We start from the raw sequence: 19,967 nt of genomic DNA, 5'->3' as shown, positions 1-19,967 counted from the left end.
CAAAATCATTGCGGTGTTTTTGTTGTACACCCAATTCATTCAATCAATCATGACTCAGGGGTATATTTTCCTTTAGAAAGGCTTTTACCTATTGTTTAAAGGAGGGGAGAACCAAGGTTCTCTGGTTTCAAGTATTGGCTATACTTTCTCAGCATGATTACATTCCTAGAAATGTTAACCTCTTATGTTCCCAAGGCCAGAAACCAGAAGCTCATGGAACTTATTGTCCTCTTAATCTGAATTAGGAGAGGTGTCAAATGTCCTCTTCTTGGTAGGTTGTCAGAGTTCTGGAACTGAATTCTCTTGGTCCTGTGGGGTTTTATTTTTTTCCTGGTTTATCTGAGTTTGGGTATGTGTGCATTTCTGACCAATCACTAAGCTAGAAAGATTGTCTACACTGAATAGTTTTAGGGTATGAGAAGCAATTAATTCAGTCGTTAAGTATTATTAAATGTCCATTATATGATAATAGGCATACAGTAATGAGAAAACCAAAGAGCAACAACAAAAACAAAGCCATAACATTCTATTGAACTCTCTTCTTACTGCAAAGCTGTGAAATATGGGATGCTATGAAGATAAAAAGGTAATGGATGTTAATGAATATTCCACAAGTATGTGCCACATTGTCTTCTAACAACTATTTACTTTACATGGTTATAATCCAAAGTAGTGAAAAAAAATTCAAAACCAATCTGACCTGTATTATCAAACATATTTGTTTTTAATTTCCCAATAAGAATAAAAAGTAGAATAAAGATTATGTCTTTTGAAGGGGGCATTTACTGTGAATTATGTATAAACAGTTATGCTCTAATGTCCTTTGCAGTATTAATCAACAACGTGTGATTCAGTGAACTTATTTCTTGCATGTGTAATTTTCAGTTTATGAGTTTTTTGATTTATAATCAATTTTGGTAAGTTGACCACCCATTTTTACTTTTTGTATATTGATTCATATGTTTTCTGCCTCCTCTGCACATCAATTTACAAGTTAATTCATTTCTAAATAATTAATTTTATCTTCTTCTTTGTGATTAATGAGCCTTGTTCTAATATTTACTTTTTCTTTTTTTAACAAGTAATTATTTTCTGCCATCAAATAATTTCTGCCATCAGAAAATAATAGCAAGCAAAAAAGAAAGGCAAAGGAGTTTTGCCTTCCTCAATTTCTTCTTCTTGTCCCCTAGTCACTATCTCCTTCCTATCCATTCAAATACTGTTGGTTTGACTTTAGACTTTACAATACAGGGGTAGTTTTGTGGAGTTGTAAACTACAGCCTTCATATGTTATTTGTGTGGTGATTGTGGTGGTGGTGGTGGTAGTGGTGGTGTGAGTGAGTAAACAAGATTACTTCAGATAATATTTGGCATAAAGTTAAATATATAAATACACTATATCAGGTAGTTCCATGCCTAGGAATATACAATAGAGAAACTCTAGCGCATATCATGTCTCACAGAAAAAGATGATAAAAAGAATTTTCTTAGAAGTAGCTCAGAACTGAAGGCAACACAAATGTTCTCCAAGTTTAGAATGAATAAATAAATCATTGGTGTATTCATGCAATGGAATAATGTATAGCAAAGGACACAAACTATAGTTGCAAGTATCAGCTTGGTAACACTCAAGAACTTAATATTAAGGGAAAGGTGTAAATATTCATATGGTATTATACCAGTAAGTGAACAGATGAATGTCCATAGAGTTGAATACCAGTATATTTACAATACATATTGAAAATAAAATAACGAAAACTAAAGAAATATTCACCACGGAACTCAGAACAATGGTTAATACAGGGAAGTGAAAGAAGAGGGATACATAGAATATTTCTAAGGCATTAGCAAGGATCTGCTTTATGATCTGAGTTTGCACAACTGTTGTTTGCTTTCTTTAAAAAAAAAAAGATTTTATTGATTTATTTGAGAGAGTGAGCAAGACAGAGAGCATGAGTGGGGGTTAGGGGCAGAAGGGGAAGGAGAAGGTGACTCTCCTGCTAAGCAGGGAGCCACACTGGGGCTTGATTTTAGGGTCCTGGGATCATGGCCTGAGCCAAAGACAGACCCTTAACTGACTGAGCTACCTAGGCACCCCATGTTTGCTATCTTTTTATTAAATCAGTAATTCTATTGCTATTAATATTATTAAATTAGTAATATTTTTATCAAAATATGCATATGGAGGGGCGTCTGGATGGCTCAGTGGGTTAAAGCCTCTGCCTTCGGCTCAAGTCATGATCTCAGGGTCCTGGGATTGAGCCCCGCATCAGGCTCTCTGCTCCGCAGGGAGCCTGCTTCCTCCTCTCTCTCTGCCTGCCTCTCTGCCTAGTTGTGATTTCTCTCTGTCAAATAAATAAAAATATTTTTTTTAAATATGCATATGGAGACTGAAGGAAAGTTTTAGGATTCCCACTGACTTTTTTATTTAGTCCTAGCAATATTTAAGATTAATTTCTTACCCATGTAAGAAGCCCATCATCTCTCCAGTATTTTGATAAAGTGCCCCCATTCCCACATCACGCAAACACACAAACATATACAAGCATTTACATTCTGTTGCTGCTTCTTTAAAATCTGGTGCTAAGCCAGTATAAATCTTTGATTGTCCCAGAGTCTGTCACCAGTTTTAACATTGAAACCTAACTTTGGGAGGAACTTTCCTGCATCACAGTGGTGTTGCCATAAAACATACAGGTTTTTTTTGCATTCTTCTTTGTGATGTAGTTTTGGTGTTCATCATCATTAGCCATCAGGGATATTAATCAAAACCACAATGAGAGATCTCCTTACACTAGTTAGAATGGGCAAAATCACCTAGACAGTAAATCACAAGTGTTGGAGAGGATGTGGAGAAAGGGGAACCCTCTTACACTGTTGGTGGGAATGCAAGTTGCTGCAACCACTTTGGAAAACAGTGTGGCGATTCCTCAAAAAATTAAAAATAGAGCTTCCCTATGACCCTGCAATTGCACTACTGGGTATTTACCCCAAAGATACAGATGTGGTGAAAACAAAGGCCATCTGTACCCCAGCATTCATAACAGGAATGGCCACAATTGCCAAACTGTGGAAAGAACCAAGATGCCCTTCAATGAACGAATAGATAAAGAAGATATGGTCCATATATACAAAGGAGTATTATGCCTCCTTCAGAAAAGATGAATACCCCACTTTTGTATCAACATGGATGGGATTGGAGGAGATTATGTTGAGTGAAATAAGTCAAGCAGAGAAAGTCAATTATCATATGGTTTCACTTACTTATGGAACATAAGGAATAACATGAAGGACATTAGGAGAAGGAAAGGAAAAGTGAATTGGGGTAAATCAGAGGGTGAGATGAAGCATGAGAGACTATGGATTCTGGGAAACAAACTGAGGGTTTTGGAGGGGTGGGGGGCTGGGGGGATGGGTGAGCCTGGTGGTGGGTATTAAGGAGGGCACATATTGCATGGAGCACTGGGTGTGGTGCATAAACAATGAATCTTGGAACAGTGAAAAAAAAAAATAAAATTAAACTTAAAAAAAACTTTTTAAAAATTTCAATTTAAAAAGTCATTATCTGCTATAACCGTTTTTGTTAAATTTTTTTGTCTTAGCAAGTTTCTTATACCCTAAGACCAAAAGAGGTCTTTGGTGTGACCAATGCTACTTTCTATACAAATTTCCAACTTGGCAGCATTAGGAACAAAAGTTCTCTTTATTTTCTCCTTAGAAATGATTGTCTCTTCTTCTGCCTTCGCACAGTGGCAGAAGTGACTTATAACAGCTCAGTCTTCTCTGTTAAATTGCATTTTATCTTGGAACCAAGTATAAAGGCAAAAAGATGAAACTGTAATGACTACTAGTCCTCAGGTGACCTCTGCTGAATGTACCAGTCGGCCTCACAAATGTGATGGTACTCCAGATGCTGCATCATTGTCATCTCCTACACTATACTTTGATTGACATATGATAATGCCAAGATTATGATGGCTATGTGAAGCAAAAGATATCAACAATTCTGTTGGCTGAATGCATTACTCTCATTTTAATACTTATTTATAGATTTTCATTTTATTTAGACTTAGAAATATTATCTACAAGTAAATGAAGATTGGAGAGGTTAAACTTAAGGTCATCTGGTGATAGTAAAATCACATGCTAAATTCAATTCCTGGACCATAAAATCAATGTGCATTTCATTTCAACATACTAATCTTATTTCTAAAATCCCACAATATCCATAGGGCAAAAACTTCCCAAGTCAAAACTATTCTATCTTACTTAGGTGATTTGGATTTAATATATTCAGTACTTTACAGAACAAATAAAGTGCTATTGTGATATATTCAGATAATAATACAGAAATTACTTGGAAGTGTTTGAAAATAAGTTCTTGCTCTAAGAGTTTCTGCTTAACAAACCTAAAAGTCTATCATTTTTAAATGTCCACATTCGTTGAAGGATACTTAGATATTTTAACAGTTGTAAAGTTGGAAATAATTATAGTTGTATAAATAAAAAGTCTTCTCATGCTTCAGTTAATTTTAATAAGTATAATTCATAATAAGTGCAATATGGCATAGGATTCTAATAATGTAAATTCATGCCTTCTTGCCTAGGAACATTAAAAGGCCATGAGGCAGTGGCAGGGGGGAGCATTTATTAAAATTGAAAAGAAGACTGTGAATATGAATCTGCTTGTATGTCTGTGCATCACAATGCTGTATTAGCACTTATATCAACCAATACTATTTTCTCTGTAAGTGTAAGAGAAAAGTGCAACACTTGAACCACTGTTTTTATATTGGGAAGAACAAAAATGAATCTCAATTCAAGGTGACAGTAACTGAGTTCAAGTTCCAGTTATGTTGCTTCCTACCTCCCTAAATTTCTGAATCCTAGTTCTCAAAACAATGAAATAATTTTACCTGCCTTACCTATCGCATAGTGTTGTATTAAGGATTGAATAGAATTATGCCTCTGTGATTTGTTAGATAAAGCATAAATGCATACTAAAACCATATAAATTCAACTATTATCTATTGCATTCTCTGAAGTCATGCATTCAAACCTCAAATATATATATATATATATATATATTTTTATTTTAAATATAGTCAAACTGTGTTTGAAAGCTACAAAAATCAACTTCAAAATACTTCATGGAAGGGGCACCCGGGTGGCTCAGTTGGATAAGCATCCAGCTCTTGATTTCAGCTTAAGTCATGATCTTAGGTCATAAGATCAAGCCCCACATCGGGCTCTGAGCTTACTGGGGAGCCTACTTGAGATTCTCTCCATCTCTGCATGCCCCTCTCCCTGCTTGCACTCTCTCTCTCTCAAATAAATAAATAAATCTATCTCAAAATAAATAAATAAATCTTAAAAAATTCACTCATGGTAGAAGGAGAGAAAGAATCGGAAATAATGAAATTCTCAAAATTGAAAAATATGAAAGCAATTAATTCTACTTCAAATCTTGTGAGGTTCAGCTTAACACTAGTTGGAGGCAAGTGCATAGCTTCTGAAGAAAATATTTTAGCACCAGAAAAACTGAAAATTGCTAGGCCCACAATTCAAATCAAAATTTTAGAAGAAATCAAAATAAATAATAAAGATAAAGCCACCAATTAATGAAATAGAACACAAAAGAACAGGAAGATAGAGCAATATGGAAAATTAAATTCACAAAGTAATGCTGTATGACACAGATGAGCTTTAAGTTTGGGAATTGGGGCATGTCTTTTTTTTAAAGTATGATTTAAATGAAATGAAGTGAGAGACACTATAAGAGGTCAGAAATAGAAATAAAATATAATCAATTTATTAAGTTAACATGTATTTATTGGACACCTAATACCTGCCAGGAACTACTCCAGGACTTGTTTACAACAGTTTAAGAAAAAAAAAAAAAAGATAAATATCAGAGCTTTTATCGTAGTAGGAAAGATTGCTAAGCAAAATTAAAAGGTAAATAATACATTAAAAGTAAATCAGTGAAGCATGGCAAGGTTTTCTGGGAAAGGGAGATAATAATTTTAAACAAAATAGTGAGAAAGGCCTTATCTTTCTTGAGTCAATCTCACTCTGAAAACGCAAAATAACTCTGTTCATTTTTCCATCAAGATCCAGACATAAATATTCAATTGCTTACTTGGCATTTCCACTCGGATTTTTAGTTTATATCTCAAATTTAAAATATGCAAATCTATATAGAATATCAAAATCTGAATGACTCTGCCACTAAAACTGGTTGATCTTCAGTCTTCCTCATCAATCAATGGCAACCCCAGACTTTCAGTTAGTTAGAACAATAATAAGTAGATAAATAATAAACAAAATCCTCCAGAAATCCTTGTTTTCCTCTTTTTCTAACAAAGAACATCCTATTTGTCAAAAGAAAAAATTCTCTCGAAGCAAAGTCAGAAATATCAAAAGTACTTATATGAGTATTTAAAAGGATTTAACATACATGTATACATATATGAGTATGTGCATATGTGTATGAATACATGTACATAAATACTTATTATTATTTACTAGATCAACAGAAATATATCTGTATGTATAAACTGCATAATAGATCATTATATTACTTGTAATTATTTATCTCTATATATGCACACATAACATATGTATGTGTATAATGTATATAAGTAAATATGGAAAATATTTGAGCAAACTAAATTACAGCATTGTTTGAACTCATTTGAATAGACATCTTTAGGGCACTGTGACAACCTCTGAAAATCCACATTTGTTCTAAGTACACAATTATAATGCTTATAAAAATTGCAGTAATGCACATCTAGATGCCAGAAATGTGAGAAAATAAATTTCTGTTGTTAAGAAAATTGCAATAAATCACATTTCAACAAGTTTTAAAGAATTGATAAGAAAAATAACATTTAAGAACTTGTATTTCAAAATTTAAAATGAATATTTAATTTATCAGTGAGTAAAATAAAAAAATCATTAAGCCCACTAGGGAAGAGTCACTGAATGATATTCATCAAATTTAACTTGTTAAATTTGTGCAATGTAGCTGAAATATAGGAAATGTATGATTTTGAACATTTACATTTCTCAGAAGAATCAGTAAGCTTTATAATAGCTATACCCCAAATAAAAAGCAGAATAAATCTATAGATACAGTACTAAAAAAAAAAATAAAGACAGGACATACCTCAGCAACTATAAAATACAGATTCAACAGAAAACAAAAACAAAAGTTGATTCTTTGAAAAACTATTAAATTTGAACAAAACTATAATGATAATGTATACTAACTCACACACATAAAAGTAAATACAAATATCCTCATCAAAATACTAGAGTATACTCAGGAGTGATTAATGGAGATAATTCCTTATTGGACTTTATTTCAAGTATACAAATTTATTTCAGGGTTAGGGATGTATACTGTTCAGAAATTGAAAATTGGGGTGCCTTGATGGCTCAGTCACTTAAGCGTCCCAGTCTTGGTTTTGACTCAGGTCGTGAACTCAGAGTGATGAGATCAAGCACTGGATTGGGCTCTGTGCTGAGTGTGGAGCCTGCTTAAGATTCTCTCTCTCCCTCTTCATCTGCCCCAACCCCCGCTGCTCCTGCACAAGTCTCTCTCTCTCTCTCAAAAAAAAGAAGTTAACGTTATTCGGCTAATTACCATATTAAAAGAGAAAATATTAATGCCAAAAAAATCTTTGATCAAATTTAAAAGCCATTTTAAATAACTTTTAGCAAACCGTAATAAAATGGTACACCTTAACTTCATAAAGGGCATCTACCCTAAACCTCCAGCAAACATCATCCATTTTCTTTTTTTTTTTTTTTTTGATGGATCAGTTATTTAATTAGGTTCTTTGTAAAACATTTAGAACACCAGTTTCTGAGAGAAAACACAGAATGCAGATAGCCCTGAAGCTGACGAATAGCTCTGTCGGCCAAATTTGCCAGTTCACAGCTTTCTGATCAACCTTGCACTGCTCTGTAATCTTGTATTTCTCTTTCTCTGAGTCAAAGATCCCACCTTCCTGGTGTCCAGGTTTATGCAGCTGCTTCTTCTTGAAGCAAGCATCAGTGAGATGTTTTGGGATTTTCACACTGCTGCTATCAATTTTGGTGGAGGTGGCAATGACAAATTTCTGGTGTGTTCTACACGGAGGACCTTAATTGGGGGCCAGAGGTCCAGTCAAAAGTCACAAACCACTTCCCAGTTGCTTCAGGGAAACCCCTTCTTGCCTCTGTGTCGCCCAGTGAAGGTGATCAAAATGATCCTAGGAGTGACACTTGCTCACAGTTTTCTCTCATGCTGCTTGAAAGGTTTTTTACTGTGGCTTAGCAGCTTTCAAGGCGCATCTTCAGTCAGGTAATACCTAGGCATTTTGCGAAGTTTAACCACTTGGGTACCACCATTCTTGTCACCACCAACTGGTTTTGTGACAGTAGCAAGAACCTTATCCTTTTCTTCTCAAAGCTGGATTTAGCTACTAAATACTCCCTCTTGTATGTAGCCTTTCTGGAATACAGAGCCTACCAGAAATAGCTGTCAATTTCTCTACCTAGGACAGGGTTTTAACTGTAGTGGGGCTTCCTCTTCTTTCGCATTCTAGCCTTGATGTTACCCTTCTTAACTTTGGCACCAGGATCAGCCTTCTTGGTTTCGGGTTTCTTTTCCTTAGCATCCAGCTTCTCAGCTTTTTCACCTGCCATCTTGCCAGACGGTAAAGAGCAAACATCATCCATTTCTAACATTAAGCATCTTCCTTTAGGATGAGGAATGTGACAAGGACACCCCAAATCATTGAAATAAAAGATGAAGCCAACCTAAAAAGTAAGAAATATAAATAAACTACTTTAAGAATTAAAAACTGGGTATCTGCTTCAAGCCATGTTGTAGTAGTAACAGGAAGAAATTTGCCCATCCACCCTAGAAGCTAGAAGACAAAGAAAATATCTGAAACAATGGTTTTGAAGCATTAAACAAGAGAGTGAAAGATAGTTGTCCTTGAGAAAAGGAAAATAAATAAATGGAGCTCTACGGTTGTTCAAGATCTCTGTCTGAAAAGAATTTCTAGTGCATGGCACAGAGCTAAAGAACCTAAAAAACTTAAAAATTGGTATTTGCTTTCCATAATTATGAACAGGAAAATGTCAATCACCACAGCTGCTATTCTATATTGAATTGTAGACTATAGTGGGTAGTATTTTGTAGAATACGTAAGATTTGGAAAAGAGGAAACAAAATGCAAAAACAAAACAAAAATAAAAAATATAAAATGGAACAGAATAAGAGAAAAATATAGCAAAACAATATTATTCATTAAAACCAGCCATGACTTATTAGAAATAACTAAAAAAAACCAAACCTGTCTCATTAATCAGATGTACCTAAGAATAACTGTAACAATATATATGCAAGCCTTCTGAATAAAAATCAGTTACATTTTATTGTAGGATATAGAAGAAAAAATGCAATATTAATGGATTTGAAGGCCCAGTATTGTGAAGAGTCAATTGTTTTTAATCCATTCTCAACAAGTCAATGCCAATAAAAACCTCAAGATGATGCTCAGATTTATAGGGAAAATTCATAGCAAGGAAAGGATCTTAGGAAAATCAAAATATCTTTTCATGAAAAAAGAGGAAAGGAAAATCAATATTTAATTACCAAAATAATTAAAATGTTGTGGTGTTTTCTGTGGAATAGAAAAAGAAATGTAGATAGAGAGAATAGTATTAGAGTTTCCCAAATCAGACTCACGCACATATGGAAACAGACATGTAATAAAATGATCACTTCAAATCAGTAGGGGAATGTAAGAATTATTTTTCAAACTATTCTTGGACAACTGGCCATCCAGTTGGGAGAAAAAAAAACAACACCACAAAAATGATCACTGCATCTTGCTATTCATACACACGTGCACACAGACACACACACACTCATTTACATACCTAGTTATATAAATCTATATATTCTGGAGAGATTAAAGATTAAAGGTAAAAAACAAATGCAAATTTAGAAGAAAATATTTTTATGCTAGTGGGATAAGAAAAAATATTTCAAAATCATGGAAATTCAGAAAACTTAGAAAAAAGGACACATTTGATTGCAATTAAAAATATATAAGCTTAAATATATATATGCATGTACACATATATATACTTTAATATGTCTAAGAAAACCATAATCAAAGTTTAAAAATAAAGATATGTATGTATGATCATGTATATGTATATGTGTATATGTTATAGTAGACCAGCATTTCAATTGTAGACAGAAATACATAACAGAAAAAATAAATAATTGAAAACATATGAACAGATCATTTACAGAGAAGGAAACCTGTCTGGCAATCAACAGAAGAACATTTGCTCAGTCACATTACTATTGAGGAAATGCAAGTTAAAACAGTGCCATTTCATTCCAAATCTACCAGATTGCCAGTAATCAAAAGTTTCATGAATATCAAGTGTGCAGCCAATGCTGAGTGAGATATGAAATTGGAAAGCAACTTGGCAATATCTGGAATAGCTGATGATGCCCATGTCACATGATCCAGCCATGCCACTTCTAAATATATGTTTTAGTAAAAAGCTTGAATATGCATCTAATGAGACATGCAAAGGAATGTTCACTAAACCACTTTTTACAGTGGTGTGGTTTTTTGAATGTTGTCACTAGGCAAGTAGATAAAGAAAATATAGTATATAGCATATTTCAATTCAGTAATTAAGATGAATGAATACAGTCTGCATGTATTAATGTGAATTTACATAAAAATGTTGAATGAAAAGCATATTACAGAAGGAGATATGCAATATGAGAGGACTGACGAATATTTCAAAGTACATTATTTGTGCATATGTACATAGCTAAAATATTAAAGCCTGTGTGGAAATGTCACACATAACTTTGGCAAAGTAATTATCTCTGGGGAGGAAAAGAGGGGAAGGGAATCAAGTAAAGATGCCAAGGGGGCTTCAAGCTCTATTGTTAAATTCTGTTTCTTTGAAGCAAAAGATCTGAGGTAATCCTGGCAAGTCTATCAAGATTAAATGCATTTTTGGTACATTTAAAATATGCCATTTATATTTTATATTAAAATATACAAATATTTTAATAAAATTTTTAAAATGAGTTTGATAAATATCAACGAAGCTTTCCCCCAAAATACTCAGGCAGTTAATGCTTTGGCCTCTTCAAAACCATTACAGTGTAATGTTCTCATTTACTGTTATAAACAAGAGGATAAGGGAAGACCCAGCTTGTCTGTCGTTCATCTTCGTATTGAATCTAACTTAATTCTGGCATTTAATTTAGCTGATCAGATGATTAAATAAAGAACTTGTGTACTTTAATACACTAGTGATAAAGCATTTTAACATTTGAGTTAGAACTGTAATAATTTATTAATAACTTATTGTCTTCCACAAACATACACATACACATATCAAGCAACAAATATACACAAAATCTGTGTGTGGTTTTATGTATATATGATACATATGTGATATATCCATGTATTACATACACACACACAAAATATTTATGATTAAATGTCTAAATAATCCAAAGAAGAAAGGAAAAATAAAAAAATAAATAATCCAAAGAGAGTAAAGAATCCTCATTTCTGTTCTAGGAAAGCATATTGAAAAAGTAAGTACACCATCAATTAAAATATTTCCCTAATTCCATTTGTTTTGTAAGCTGGGAAAAAACTGTTATATATATAACTTTTCCCAGTCTCATGAATTTAAAGGAACCTAGAACACATTTTGACTGTATCATATGACATATACTTTAGCCATTCAATCGAGCTCAAGATTGTTTCGGCCAAGGATATTCCAAATAGTTTGTTTTTATAGAAATCTATCTTCCCAGAAATAAAAATATTTTGGAAAAATGACTAATTAGTAAGAAACTCAGCAACATTTATTTTGTATTTTTTAAGTGGGTTGAGACCATTCAGTAATAGTCCCTTAGCTTCTCCTAAGGTAAGTACTTCAAATCTTGTGGAAAAAAATCAAATCAAATAAAGTTTAATGTCAATAAAAATATGCAAAGGATATATGCCACAGATAGAAACACTCATCATTTCCACAGTAAAGTCGTAAGTATTCCTGCCAACAACGTGTAAGTAAAAATTATTTTTGTATTTGATATTATATACACAAATGTATATACTGATGGATCCCAATACTGTTTAAATAATGAAATAGTAGATTGCTTCTACCACTGATGATTAATTTCCCTGCTTATATACCTCAAAATTCCAATGCACAATTTTGTATATTTCATGCTACTTTATTAAACTAATCGTCCTTCAACTACTTTGAAAAGTTCCTTGAGAACAGTATCTTATCTTTGAGTATGCTCAGCACAGCGCCAGGTACATGATAGAGGTTTAATAAAGAGTTGTTACATGAGTGTACCATTGCACAATGGATCAAGTAGGTACCAGTGCAGTTCAGCACAATCCCCACAAAACAATTCATAAAACTTTATAAAATTGTCATTCTCAGATGATTTGGCTTTTTATTTGGTAAAGGAAAAATAATATTGTGACAAAGTAAGCCTTTAGAATTAGTATCTAATTTAAATTGTAAATAATGAATTGAGAAAAATTGCAATAGATTACACAAAATGAAAGAAAACATCTTAATTTAATTTTACTGATAATGTTTCTTTTATATTTTCTAATATCAAAAATCAGTATTGTTGCTTTAGGTATATATTCACATATGTGCAATTAGAATTAGTATCTAATTTAAATTGTAAATAATGAATTGAGAAAAATTGCAATAGATTACACAAAATGAAAGAAAACATCTTAATTTAATTTTACTGATAATGTTTCTTTTATATTTTCTAATATCAAAAATCAGTATTGTTGCTTTAGGTATATATTCACATATGTGCAAATGTTTGAAAGCACATTTAAACTCAACCCTTATGTTACTATATCAATGACTGTAGCACAGGACACAACAAATAGTAAACATGGATCATTTGTTGACTAAGTGGTTAAAAATCATTAAATTCATTAGTTAATGGGAAATCTCTAACCCTAGGGTATCTGTCTCCTTAAATAAAACTACCTGGATAAGTTATTTATTCTCCCATTTACACAGTAACTCTCAATTTAGGTATTGTATTATTGGTTCAGTTTGGAAAATTATTTTTAAGCTATTTAATTTGCATTGATGAGCCTCATTTCCATGAGGTGAACATCATTATATAATCATTATTTACTCCATTGATTCTTGTAGGCTTATTTTACTATGTTCACTCCTAAATTGATTGATTCTTGTACATTTCTCTATTGTAGAATCCAATGAATTAGGAGTCTGAGTTATTTCCACATAACATCATTATCAGTTCCCAAATGCAATCAATTTAAAAGATTATTAAATTGCCTGTGGAATATTACATTTTAAGCTTTATAATACACTAGAAAATATTTGGAATCTTTATCTATATGTACCACTACTTTTTTGAAGGAAAGGAACATGTTTCTGCAAATATCACCACCCTAGCCAACTTCATTTTGAAAAATTTTGGTGGTTTTAGGGACATTTTCTCAAAGAAAACTTGGAGTTTAATTGAGAACTTGTGATAATAAAGGGCATTTTATGTTTTTCAACATAATCTTATTTAACTTACTTAATACTCAAAATAACCTGTGGGGATAGATGAGTAGGAGATTCTGAAAGCACAGAAAGAAAAGGGGAATGCTCTGAAGGGCTCTTCCCGAGGCTTCTTCAGAAGTTGGAGCTAACTTTAAGTAAGTGCATTGGCAGGTTCCCTGCCTTCCAAATGGCCTTCTAGAAACCATGAAGGATTTGTAATGGAGATAGCTGAAGTGTTGCTATTACTCTCCAGGATTCCGCTCCTTACTGTGATGATTGCTGAATAATTTTTGCTCCTCAGTGGGTCCACAGTAGTATGTGTTGGTCCATATCCAAATCCTTAGGCTTAGGATACTAGAGAGAGACGTGAATTTATTTATACTTGGCATTTCACCATCTGCTCTCACGCTTCTTGGCTTGGTCTGTCCATAATGACAAACTTTTCAGTAAGAAATTGCAGGGTTTGCCAATGATTCCCTTGATCTGCTTCTTAGCTTCAGAATAATTTCTAGGGACTAGATCCTGAACATGGTCTATGCTATTTATAGTGCCAAAGAACAGTACTGTATTCATTTCCCATCACCTATAATATCCTTATTAAATATTTCTTAAATGAATATTTTGCTTAATGGTTGTAATAAATAGCACCAGTATCATGGTAATCATTCTGAAGTTTTCATTCTGGAAAAAAGATCCAGATGAAACCTGAATATCAATCTATCACCCAAATGTTTTCAAAATTGTCTGGCCCTATCTCCAAAATATATGACTGAATCAAAATTTTAATCATTTATTGCCACTTTTTCCAATATATTTATTCATTTATTCCACAAACATACACTGAGTGTCTCTATATACCAGGCATTATACTAGGACTGAAAAAGAATTATTCTACATCAACATATTGAATACAATTTACTAATTATACTATAAATATAGTAATATCCAGATAGTTCATAGTAACTATCAAAGGATACAGGGCTTGTCAGTATCTTGAACTATTTTTACACCTCTAAAATTCCTTGACTTCCTTTTTGAAATAACATAAAAAAATAAACAGCCCTTAATGGAATTTTTCTAAATTTTCCCATTTAAATGGAACAGCAGCTTGCATCTTGGACTCAGAAATCATTCATTCTTTGCTCAAGTATCAGATGCAAGCAAGATCTCACCTTTAATTAAAGTTGCATTGCTGTAACTTTGTTCTATATAAATTTAAAGGTTTCATGTGATAAACAAGAATGGATTTGGAAAATATCAGGCAAAACTTGGAAAGGTGGCATAGAAAAGATTGCACTTTAGAAGTGGAATTTACCTTTTATAGCATCTAATTCAACCTCTACATCCTCTTTTTTTCACAGATGAGAAAATCTAGGTTCAGAAAGGTGAAGCAGTTTACCAAAGCCGAATGTGGTCTGTAACTCAAGTCTCCTAAAACTAAACTCACTGTTTGATTAGACTGAGTTGCCTTCTGTGGCATTTATCTATCATATTCTTGGCTAGCCTAAACCCAACCCCCTCACCCCACTCTCAACGTCCTCTCAATTTCCACATCCTCATTTGGAGGTGATTCCTTTTGTGTGATCTTCTCAGTAGAGTGATTCTGGACACCCTTTCTGCTGCCTTCCATTAGGAAAGCTCAGGGCATCTTATCACTAACTATCCATGGATACATTCAGAGTACAGGAATACGATCATCAAAATTTTGTAAATCAACATACACTACTACAATGTAGCTTAAGTTAATAATAGAAAAATAGAAGCAACTTTTGGTTATCAGATTTAATGCAACACAATCTATTGTCTCAGGTTCTTCACAGCACAGCCAGCCAGCACTGGGCCAGATGTTTCCTTTGAAAGACCATAATACGTACTGCCAAAGGCCCAAACCCCTCTTGGTTCCTACTCATATTCCAAGTATGGACAACAAGCCTCCTGGGCAAACTTTATACCCTTTTCCATAATTTCTACCTCTCTCTCTCTCTCTTTCTAACTGATAATGCCCGAGTAATATGCTTTAAAATCTTTTTGTGTTAAAGATTTATTTATTTATTTCAGAGAGAGAGACAGAGCACATGAGCACATGCAGGAGCAGGGGAGGGGCAGAAAGAGGGAGACAAGCAGACTCCCTGCTGAGAAAAGAGTTTGACTGGGGGCTTGATCCCAGGACCCTGAGATAATGATCCCTGCCAAAACCAAGAGTCAGACATTTAACTGACCGTGCCACCCAGGTGCCATAAAGTATCTCTTTTCTAATGGTAGAATAAACACAAACAAACAAACAAAAGAGAGAGTGCCCTCAGCAGGAAGTCTCAAAACATTAGAAAAACAGAAATCCTAAAATTCCAGATAGTTAACTACTTCCTTGCATTAAAAGCATCCATTTTTTTCTGATTTTAAATAAAACACTGTTGTAAAAAAATTAAGAATTTCTACAGGTTATAGTAAATAATCAAGCAGCATAAACACTATATTATAATAAAGATAAAAATAGTTCATTATTTATATTCAATTGTTTTCTGTTAATTTACTCACAATTCCATGTATGAACATTTGTTAACTTTCCAGTGCATGTAGCCATTGTCCTAGGCATGCAAAGGTGAATGAGGTCAGAAGTTCCTAATAAAATTCCAAGTTTTCTTTCTGCCAGTAATAAGATCAATGATAAAACAAATGAAATTAATGCCCAACAAAGATTTATAGTAAGATTCAATGTGATCCTTCTCAAATTTTAATTTTAATCAAACTAATTTTAATTTATTTATTATAATAAATTTTAATTTTAACTAATTTAATCAAATCACATTTTAATCAAATTAAAATCAAATTTTAATTTTAATCCTTCTCAAATTTTAAAGGATTCTTTAAAATACCTAGGATCATGTTGATATGGAAATGTTGGGGTTCAGAAGAATTATTGAGATGTCTTTGGTGCAAACAGGGTGGTTTTATTAAAGCATGGGGACAGGATCCAGGGGTAGAAAGAACTACACTGGGGTTGTGACCAGTGACTGATTTGATACTGTCAAGTTGGGAGGGGGTTGGGGACAGCACAAGCCTCCAAGTTTTTTTGGAAACAAAGTTTCTAGGACCCTGAGGGGTCTAGCTATTGTTAGGAAAAGGTTATTACTGTGTAGTAAAACCTCAGGCAGGAGACTCTTCAGATACAAATCGGTGGTCCACATGCTTGGAGGATGATTGCTAACCCTAATCTTGGGAGGTAGAGATAGAGGAAGTTTCCAAAGGAATTTCTATATGTTTAAAGTAGACTCACAGGATCCTGAGGGGTCAGGATAATGTTAAGCTAAGATTGCCTTTTGCCCTGAGCAAAGTGTCAACATTGAGGCAGCTGAGCTCCCAGAGGAAGGTCATTCTGCCTGTTCCAAGGACTTGTCAATGGGCTGTAAGTAGTAAGGAAATTTAATTTTTTATTCTAATTTTTTCAAGGTCTTGTCAATGGGCTATAGGTAGTAAAGAAATTTTTTTTCTTTTGCTTTTGTTTCCCACATTAATCAATGTCAAACCTAACTAGATGTCTAGCACTATAGACTACCATCAAAAAAAAAAAAAGCATGGCTAAAGATATATCTATTGTATGATATCAATAGTAGATAAAACTTCACCCGATGCCTCACTTTGGGAGGTCCCTATTGATATATGCAACTTGATTTTAAAATATATTATAAGGTTTATGGGCCCATATATAGTATGGTACTGTATCAATGAGGATTTAGAATAATGGGAGAATAAAGGGTAAAGGAGAGGTAATTACCTATTTCCTTTTTTATCCAAGCAGCACACATGGAGAGTTTTCATACTGTCCAGACACCATCTCTTCATATTAAGATCCACAAACAACTATCTCTTTACCTTTTTTGTTAATAAATGTTCATTTTTGGCTAAGTTCATATCTCTGCTTTGAGAAAAAGGTAATGATTCTCTTATTATGATATGACTCTTTGGAACCAATTTGTATTATAACAATATAGATCTCCATGCCTCAGAGGTTCCCAAATGTTTTATGCTAGATACATAATTTCTTATTACTACTTCATCTATTGTGCTGCCAGATATAATGGATTCCAATGACTCTCAAAAAGAATAATTGTACTCCATTGATGGCAATGACAAATACAAGTCTTACACAGATTATGCAGGAAAATGTGAATGATTATTCTTTTTCTTATTTTGTTAAATTTGTCATTTGGAAATTTTGTAGTGTAAACATTGAGCAATGCATATCACCTTCTTCTCTTGAACATTTTAGGCTGTAATCACTTCATTCCTAGAATGTCATCTCCAGTGATGACTACATCTCTGCCTTCTCCACAACACCATCAGTAGAGAGCTGGCAAAGGGCTAACGGATGGAAAGGCTGTCACACTTGCTACAAGAGTGTCTGACACGCTTAAGACCTGTGTAGTAGAGCGTGATGTTACCACAGAGCAACATAGAAAATCTGTGGGGATTGACATTGTGAAGTGAATGTCTCAGAAGCCACAGGCAGATGCACAGATACACAGGAAGACTGCCTGACGTATCGCGTGGAACTTGTAGAGGAGTTGGGGAGATAAACCTTGGTGCCGGTGGCTGACACACAGGATAAAGGATTTCTCTCATCACCCCCATTGCCCTGGAATGTTATAGATTTCAGGAACATTTCAGTCAAACCATTGACAGGTAAAAGTCTAAGTGTTTTTGGTTATTGGTAGTGAAACATGGATAATCAGACCCCTAATCCCCCCTGAGTCCAATGAGAATGAGAGATACTAAATCAAGTCATCAGCATTCTGGAAATGAAAAATAAATAAATAAATAAAATGCTCCAGTTGGCAGAAAAAAAAAATCCTCATCAAGCTTGCTCTTGGAACCAGGGGTCACCCGCAGGGCCTATGACATGCTATAGACACTACACCTGGAGCTTTTCTGTGTTATCAGGTCAACAAAAGGAGTTCATGGGGTGGTCAAGAAAGGGCAGTTGTAGAACAGCAGAGTGTCCTAATGAGGAGAAATGGGCACAGGTGTACCCATGTCCCAATCTGCATTGAAAATACGCCAACCAGATGGCATGGCTGACCACAGGATTCACAGACACTGGGTAGAAACTTAGATAAATTTGAGGTAGGCATTTCTATCAACCAGAACCCACTACTGACCAGGTCTGGACATGGAGTACTTTGGGCACAGTTTTCTAATGGAATTAAGGGTGTGATAATCCAAACAGAAAATTTATAAGGAGATACCCTAAATGAGGGGGTAGGGGCAGGGGCACAAACTTGCTTGGCATAAGGTATTGTTCTGTGGGATATATTAGATACCTACTTTGGTATTTCAGAATATATATTTATACATTTACTTTCCTTCCCTCCTTCCTTCACTCTGTCTTTCCTTCTCACTTTTTATTTCTGTCTGGATGCGATATAACAATAAACTAATCTAACTCCCATTGATATATAGATAAGGAGAATGAACGATGATGTTGCCAAAATGAAACTTTATACAAATGATAGATGTAGCAGTCCTGAGAAAATAGAAGCTGTAGGAAAAGTCAAATTCAGTCTCCAAACTGGGCCGGCAAATAAAATGACCAACAGGCACTGACCCAGGCATGGTAGAAGGAGATAGATGTTACTTTCTACCTGAACTAGGTAATTGGCTTTGGAAGGATACAACAAAATGAAATATTTCCTAGAGCTTTAATGAAAAATATTTCACAGATAATAGCACACTTTATTTAAAATTATCACAAAAGTAAAAACCATGAACTGACAATCCAACAGGGAGTAAGAAAAGAATAACACAATAAGGCTGCCAGTCAGAAATCAAAGTTGAACTGAATCTTCAAGCATTAAAATGCATTATAGATTTTAGGTTGTTTCAAGGATTAAGTATATTTTCCTTTTTCAGAGAAAGATATGAAGATATGAAGATGATTAGATGACAGTCTGTGACAGTCTGTGACAATAAATAAGTGTTTCTTATAGTCTAATTTCCAGGAAGAATGAGTTTAAGAATATATATATATATATATATATATATATATATAATTTCTATTATATGTTTATATTATACACTATATAAATATATAATTATATACAATTTATACTTAAGATTACATATATAAACAATATTTATAGCCTTAAAAAACAAGTGAAATGATCCTTTTACCAACAAGCCTCAACTCTCTTTTATAAATGAAAAAGAAAACAAAATTTTATCAATATTTTTGGCATCTACTTACATGTTGGAAATTTTCCAGAAGTAGATAAGCTTTCAGTCACTACGTTTTTCCAAGTAATTCTCACTAGTCAGCACTCTTAAAAAAAAAAAAGTCACCTCACTTA

General features: G+C 33.7%; 1 pseudogene across 1 annotated transcript; it reads right to left on the bottom strand.

The window, feature by feature from the left end:
• Positions 1-7,833: 7,833 nt before the first annotated feature.
• Positions 7,834-8,700, bottom strand: LOC308347033 (large ribosomal subunit protein eL6-like; annotated as a pseudogene). Its single transcript has one exon. The product of its transcript is annotated as a large ribosomal subunit protein eL6-like (transcript).
• Between the last annotated feature and the right edge of the window lie 11,267 nt (positions 8,701-19,967).

Source organism: Martes martes (genome assembly GCF_963455335.1).
Source record: "Martes martes genome assembly, chromosome: 8".
Classification (NCBI taxonomy): domain Eukaryota; kingdom Metazoa; phylum Chordata; class Mammalia; order Carnivora; family Mustelidae; genus Martes; species Martes martes.
Note: the sequence above shows the minus strand (reverse complement) of the source record. Positions and strands in the feature narration are given on the sequence as shown.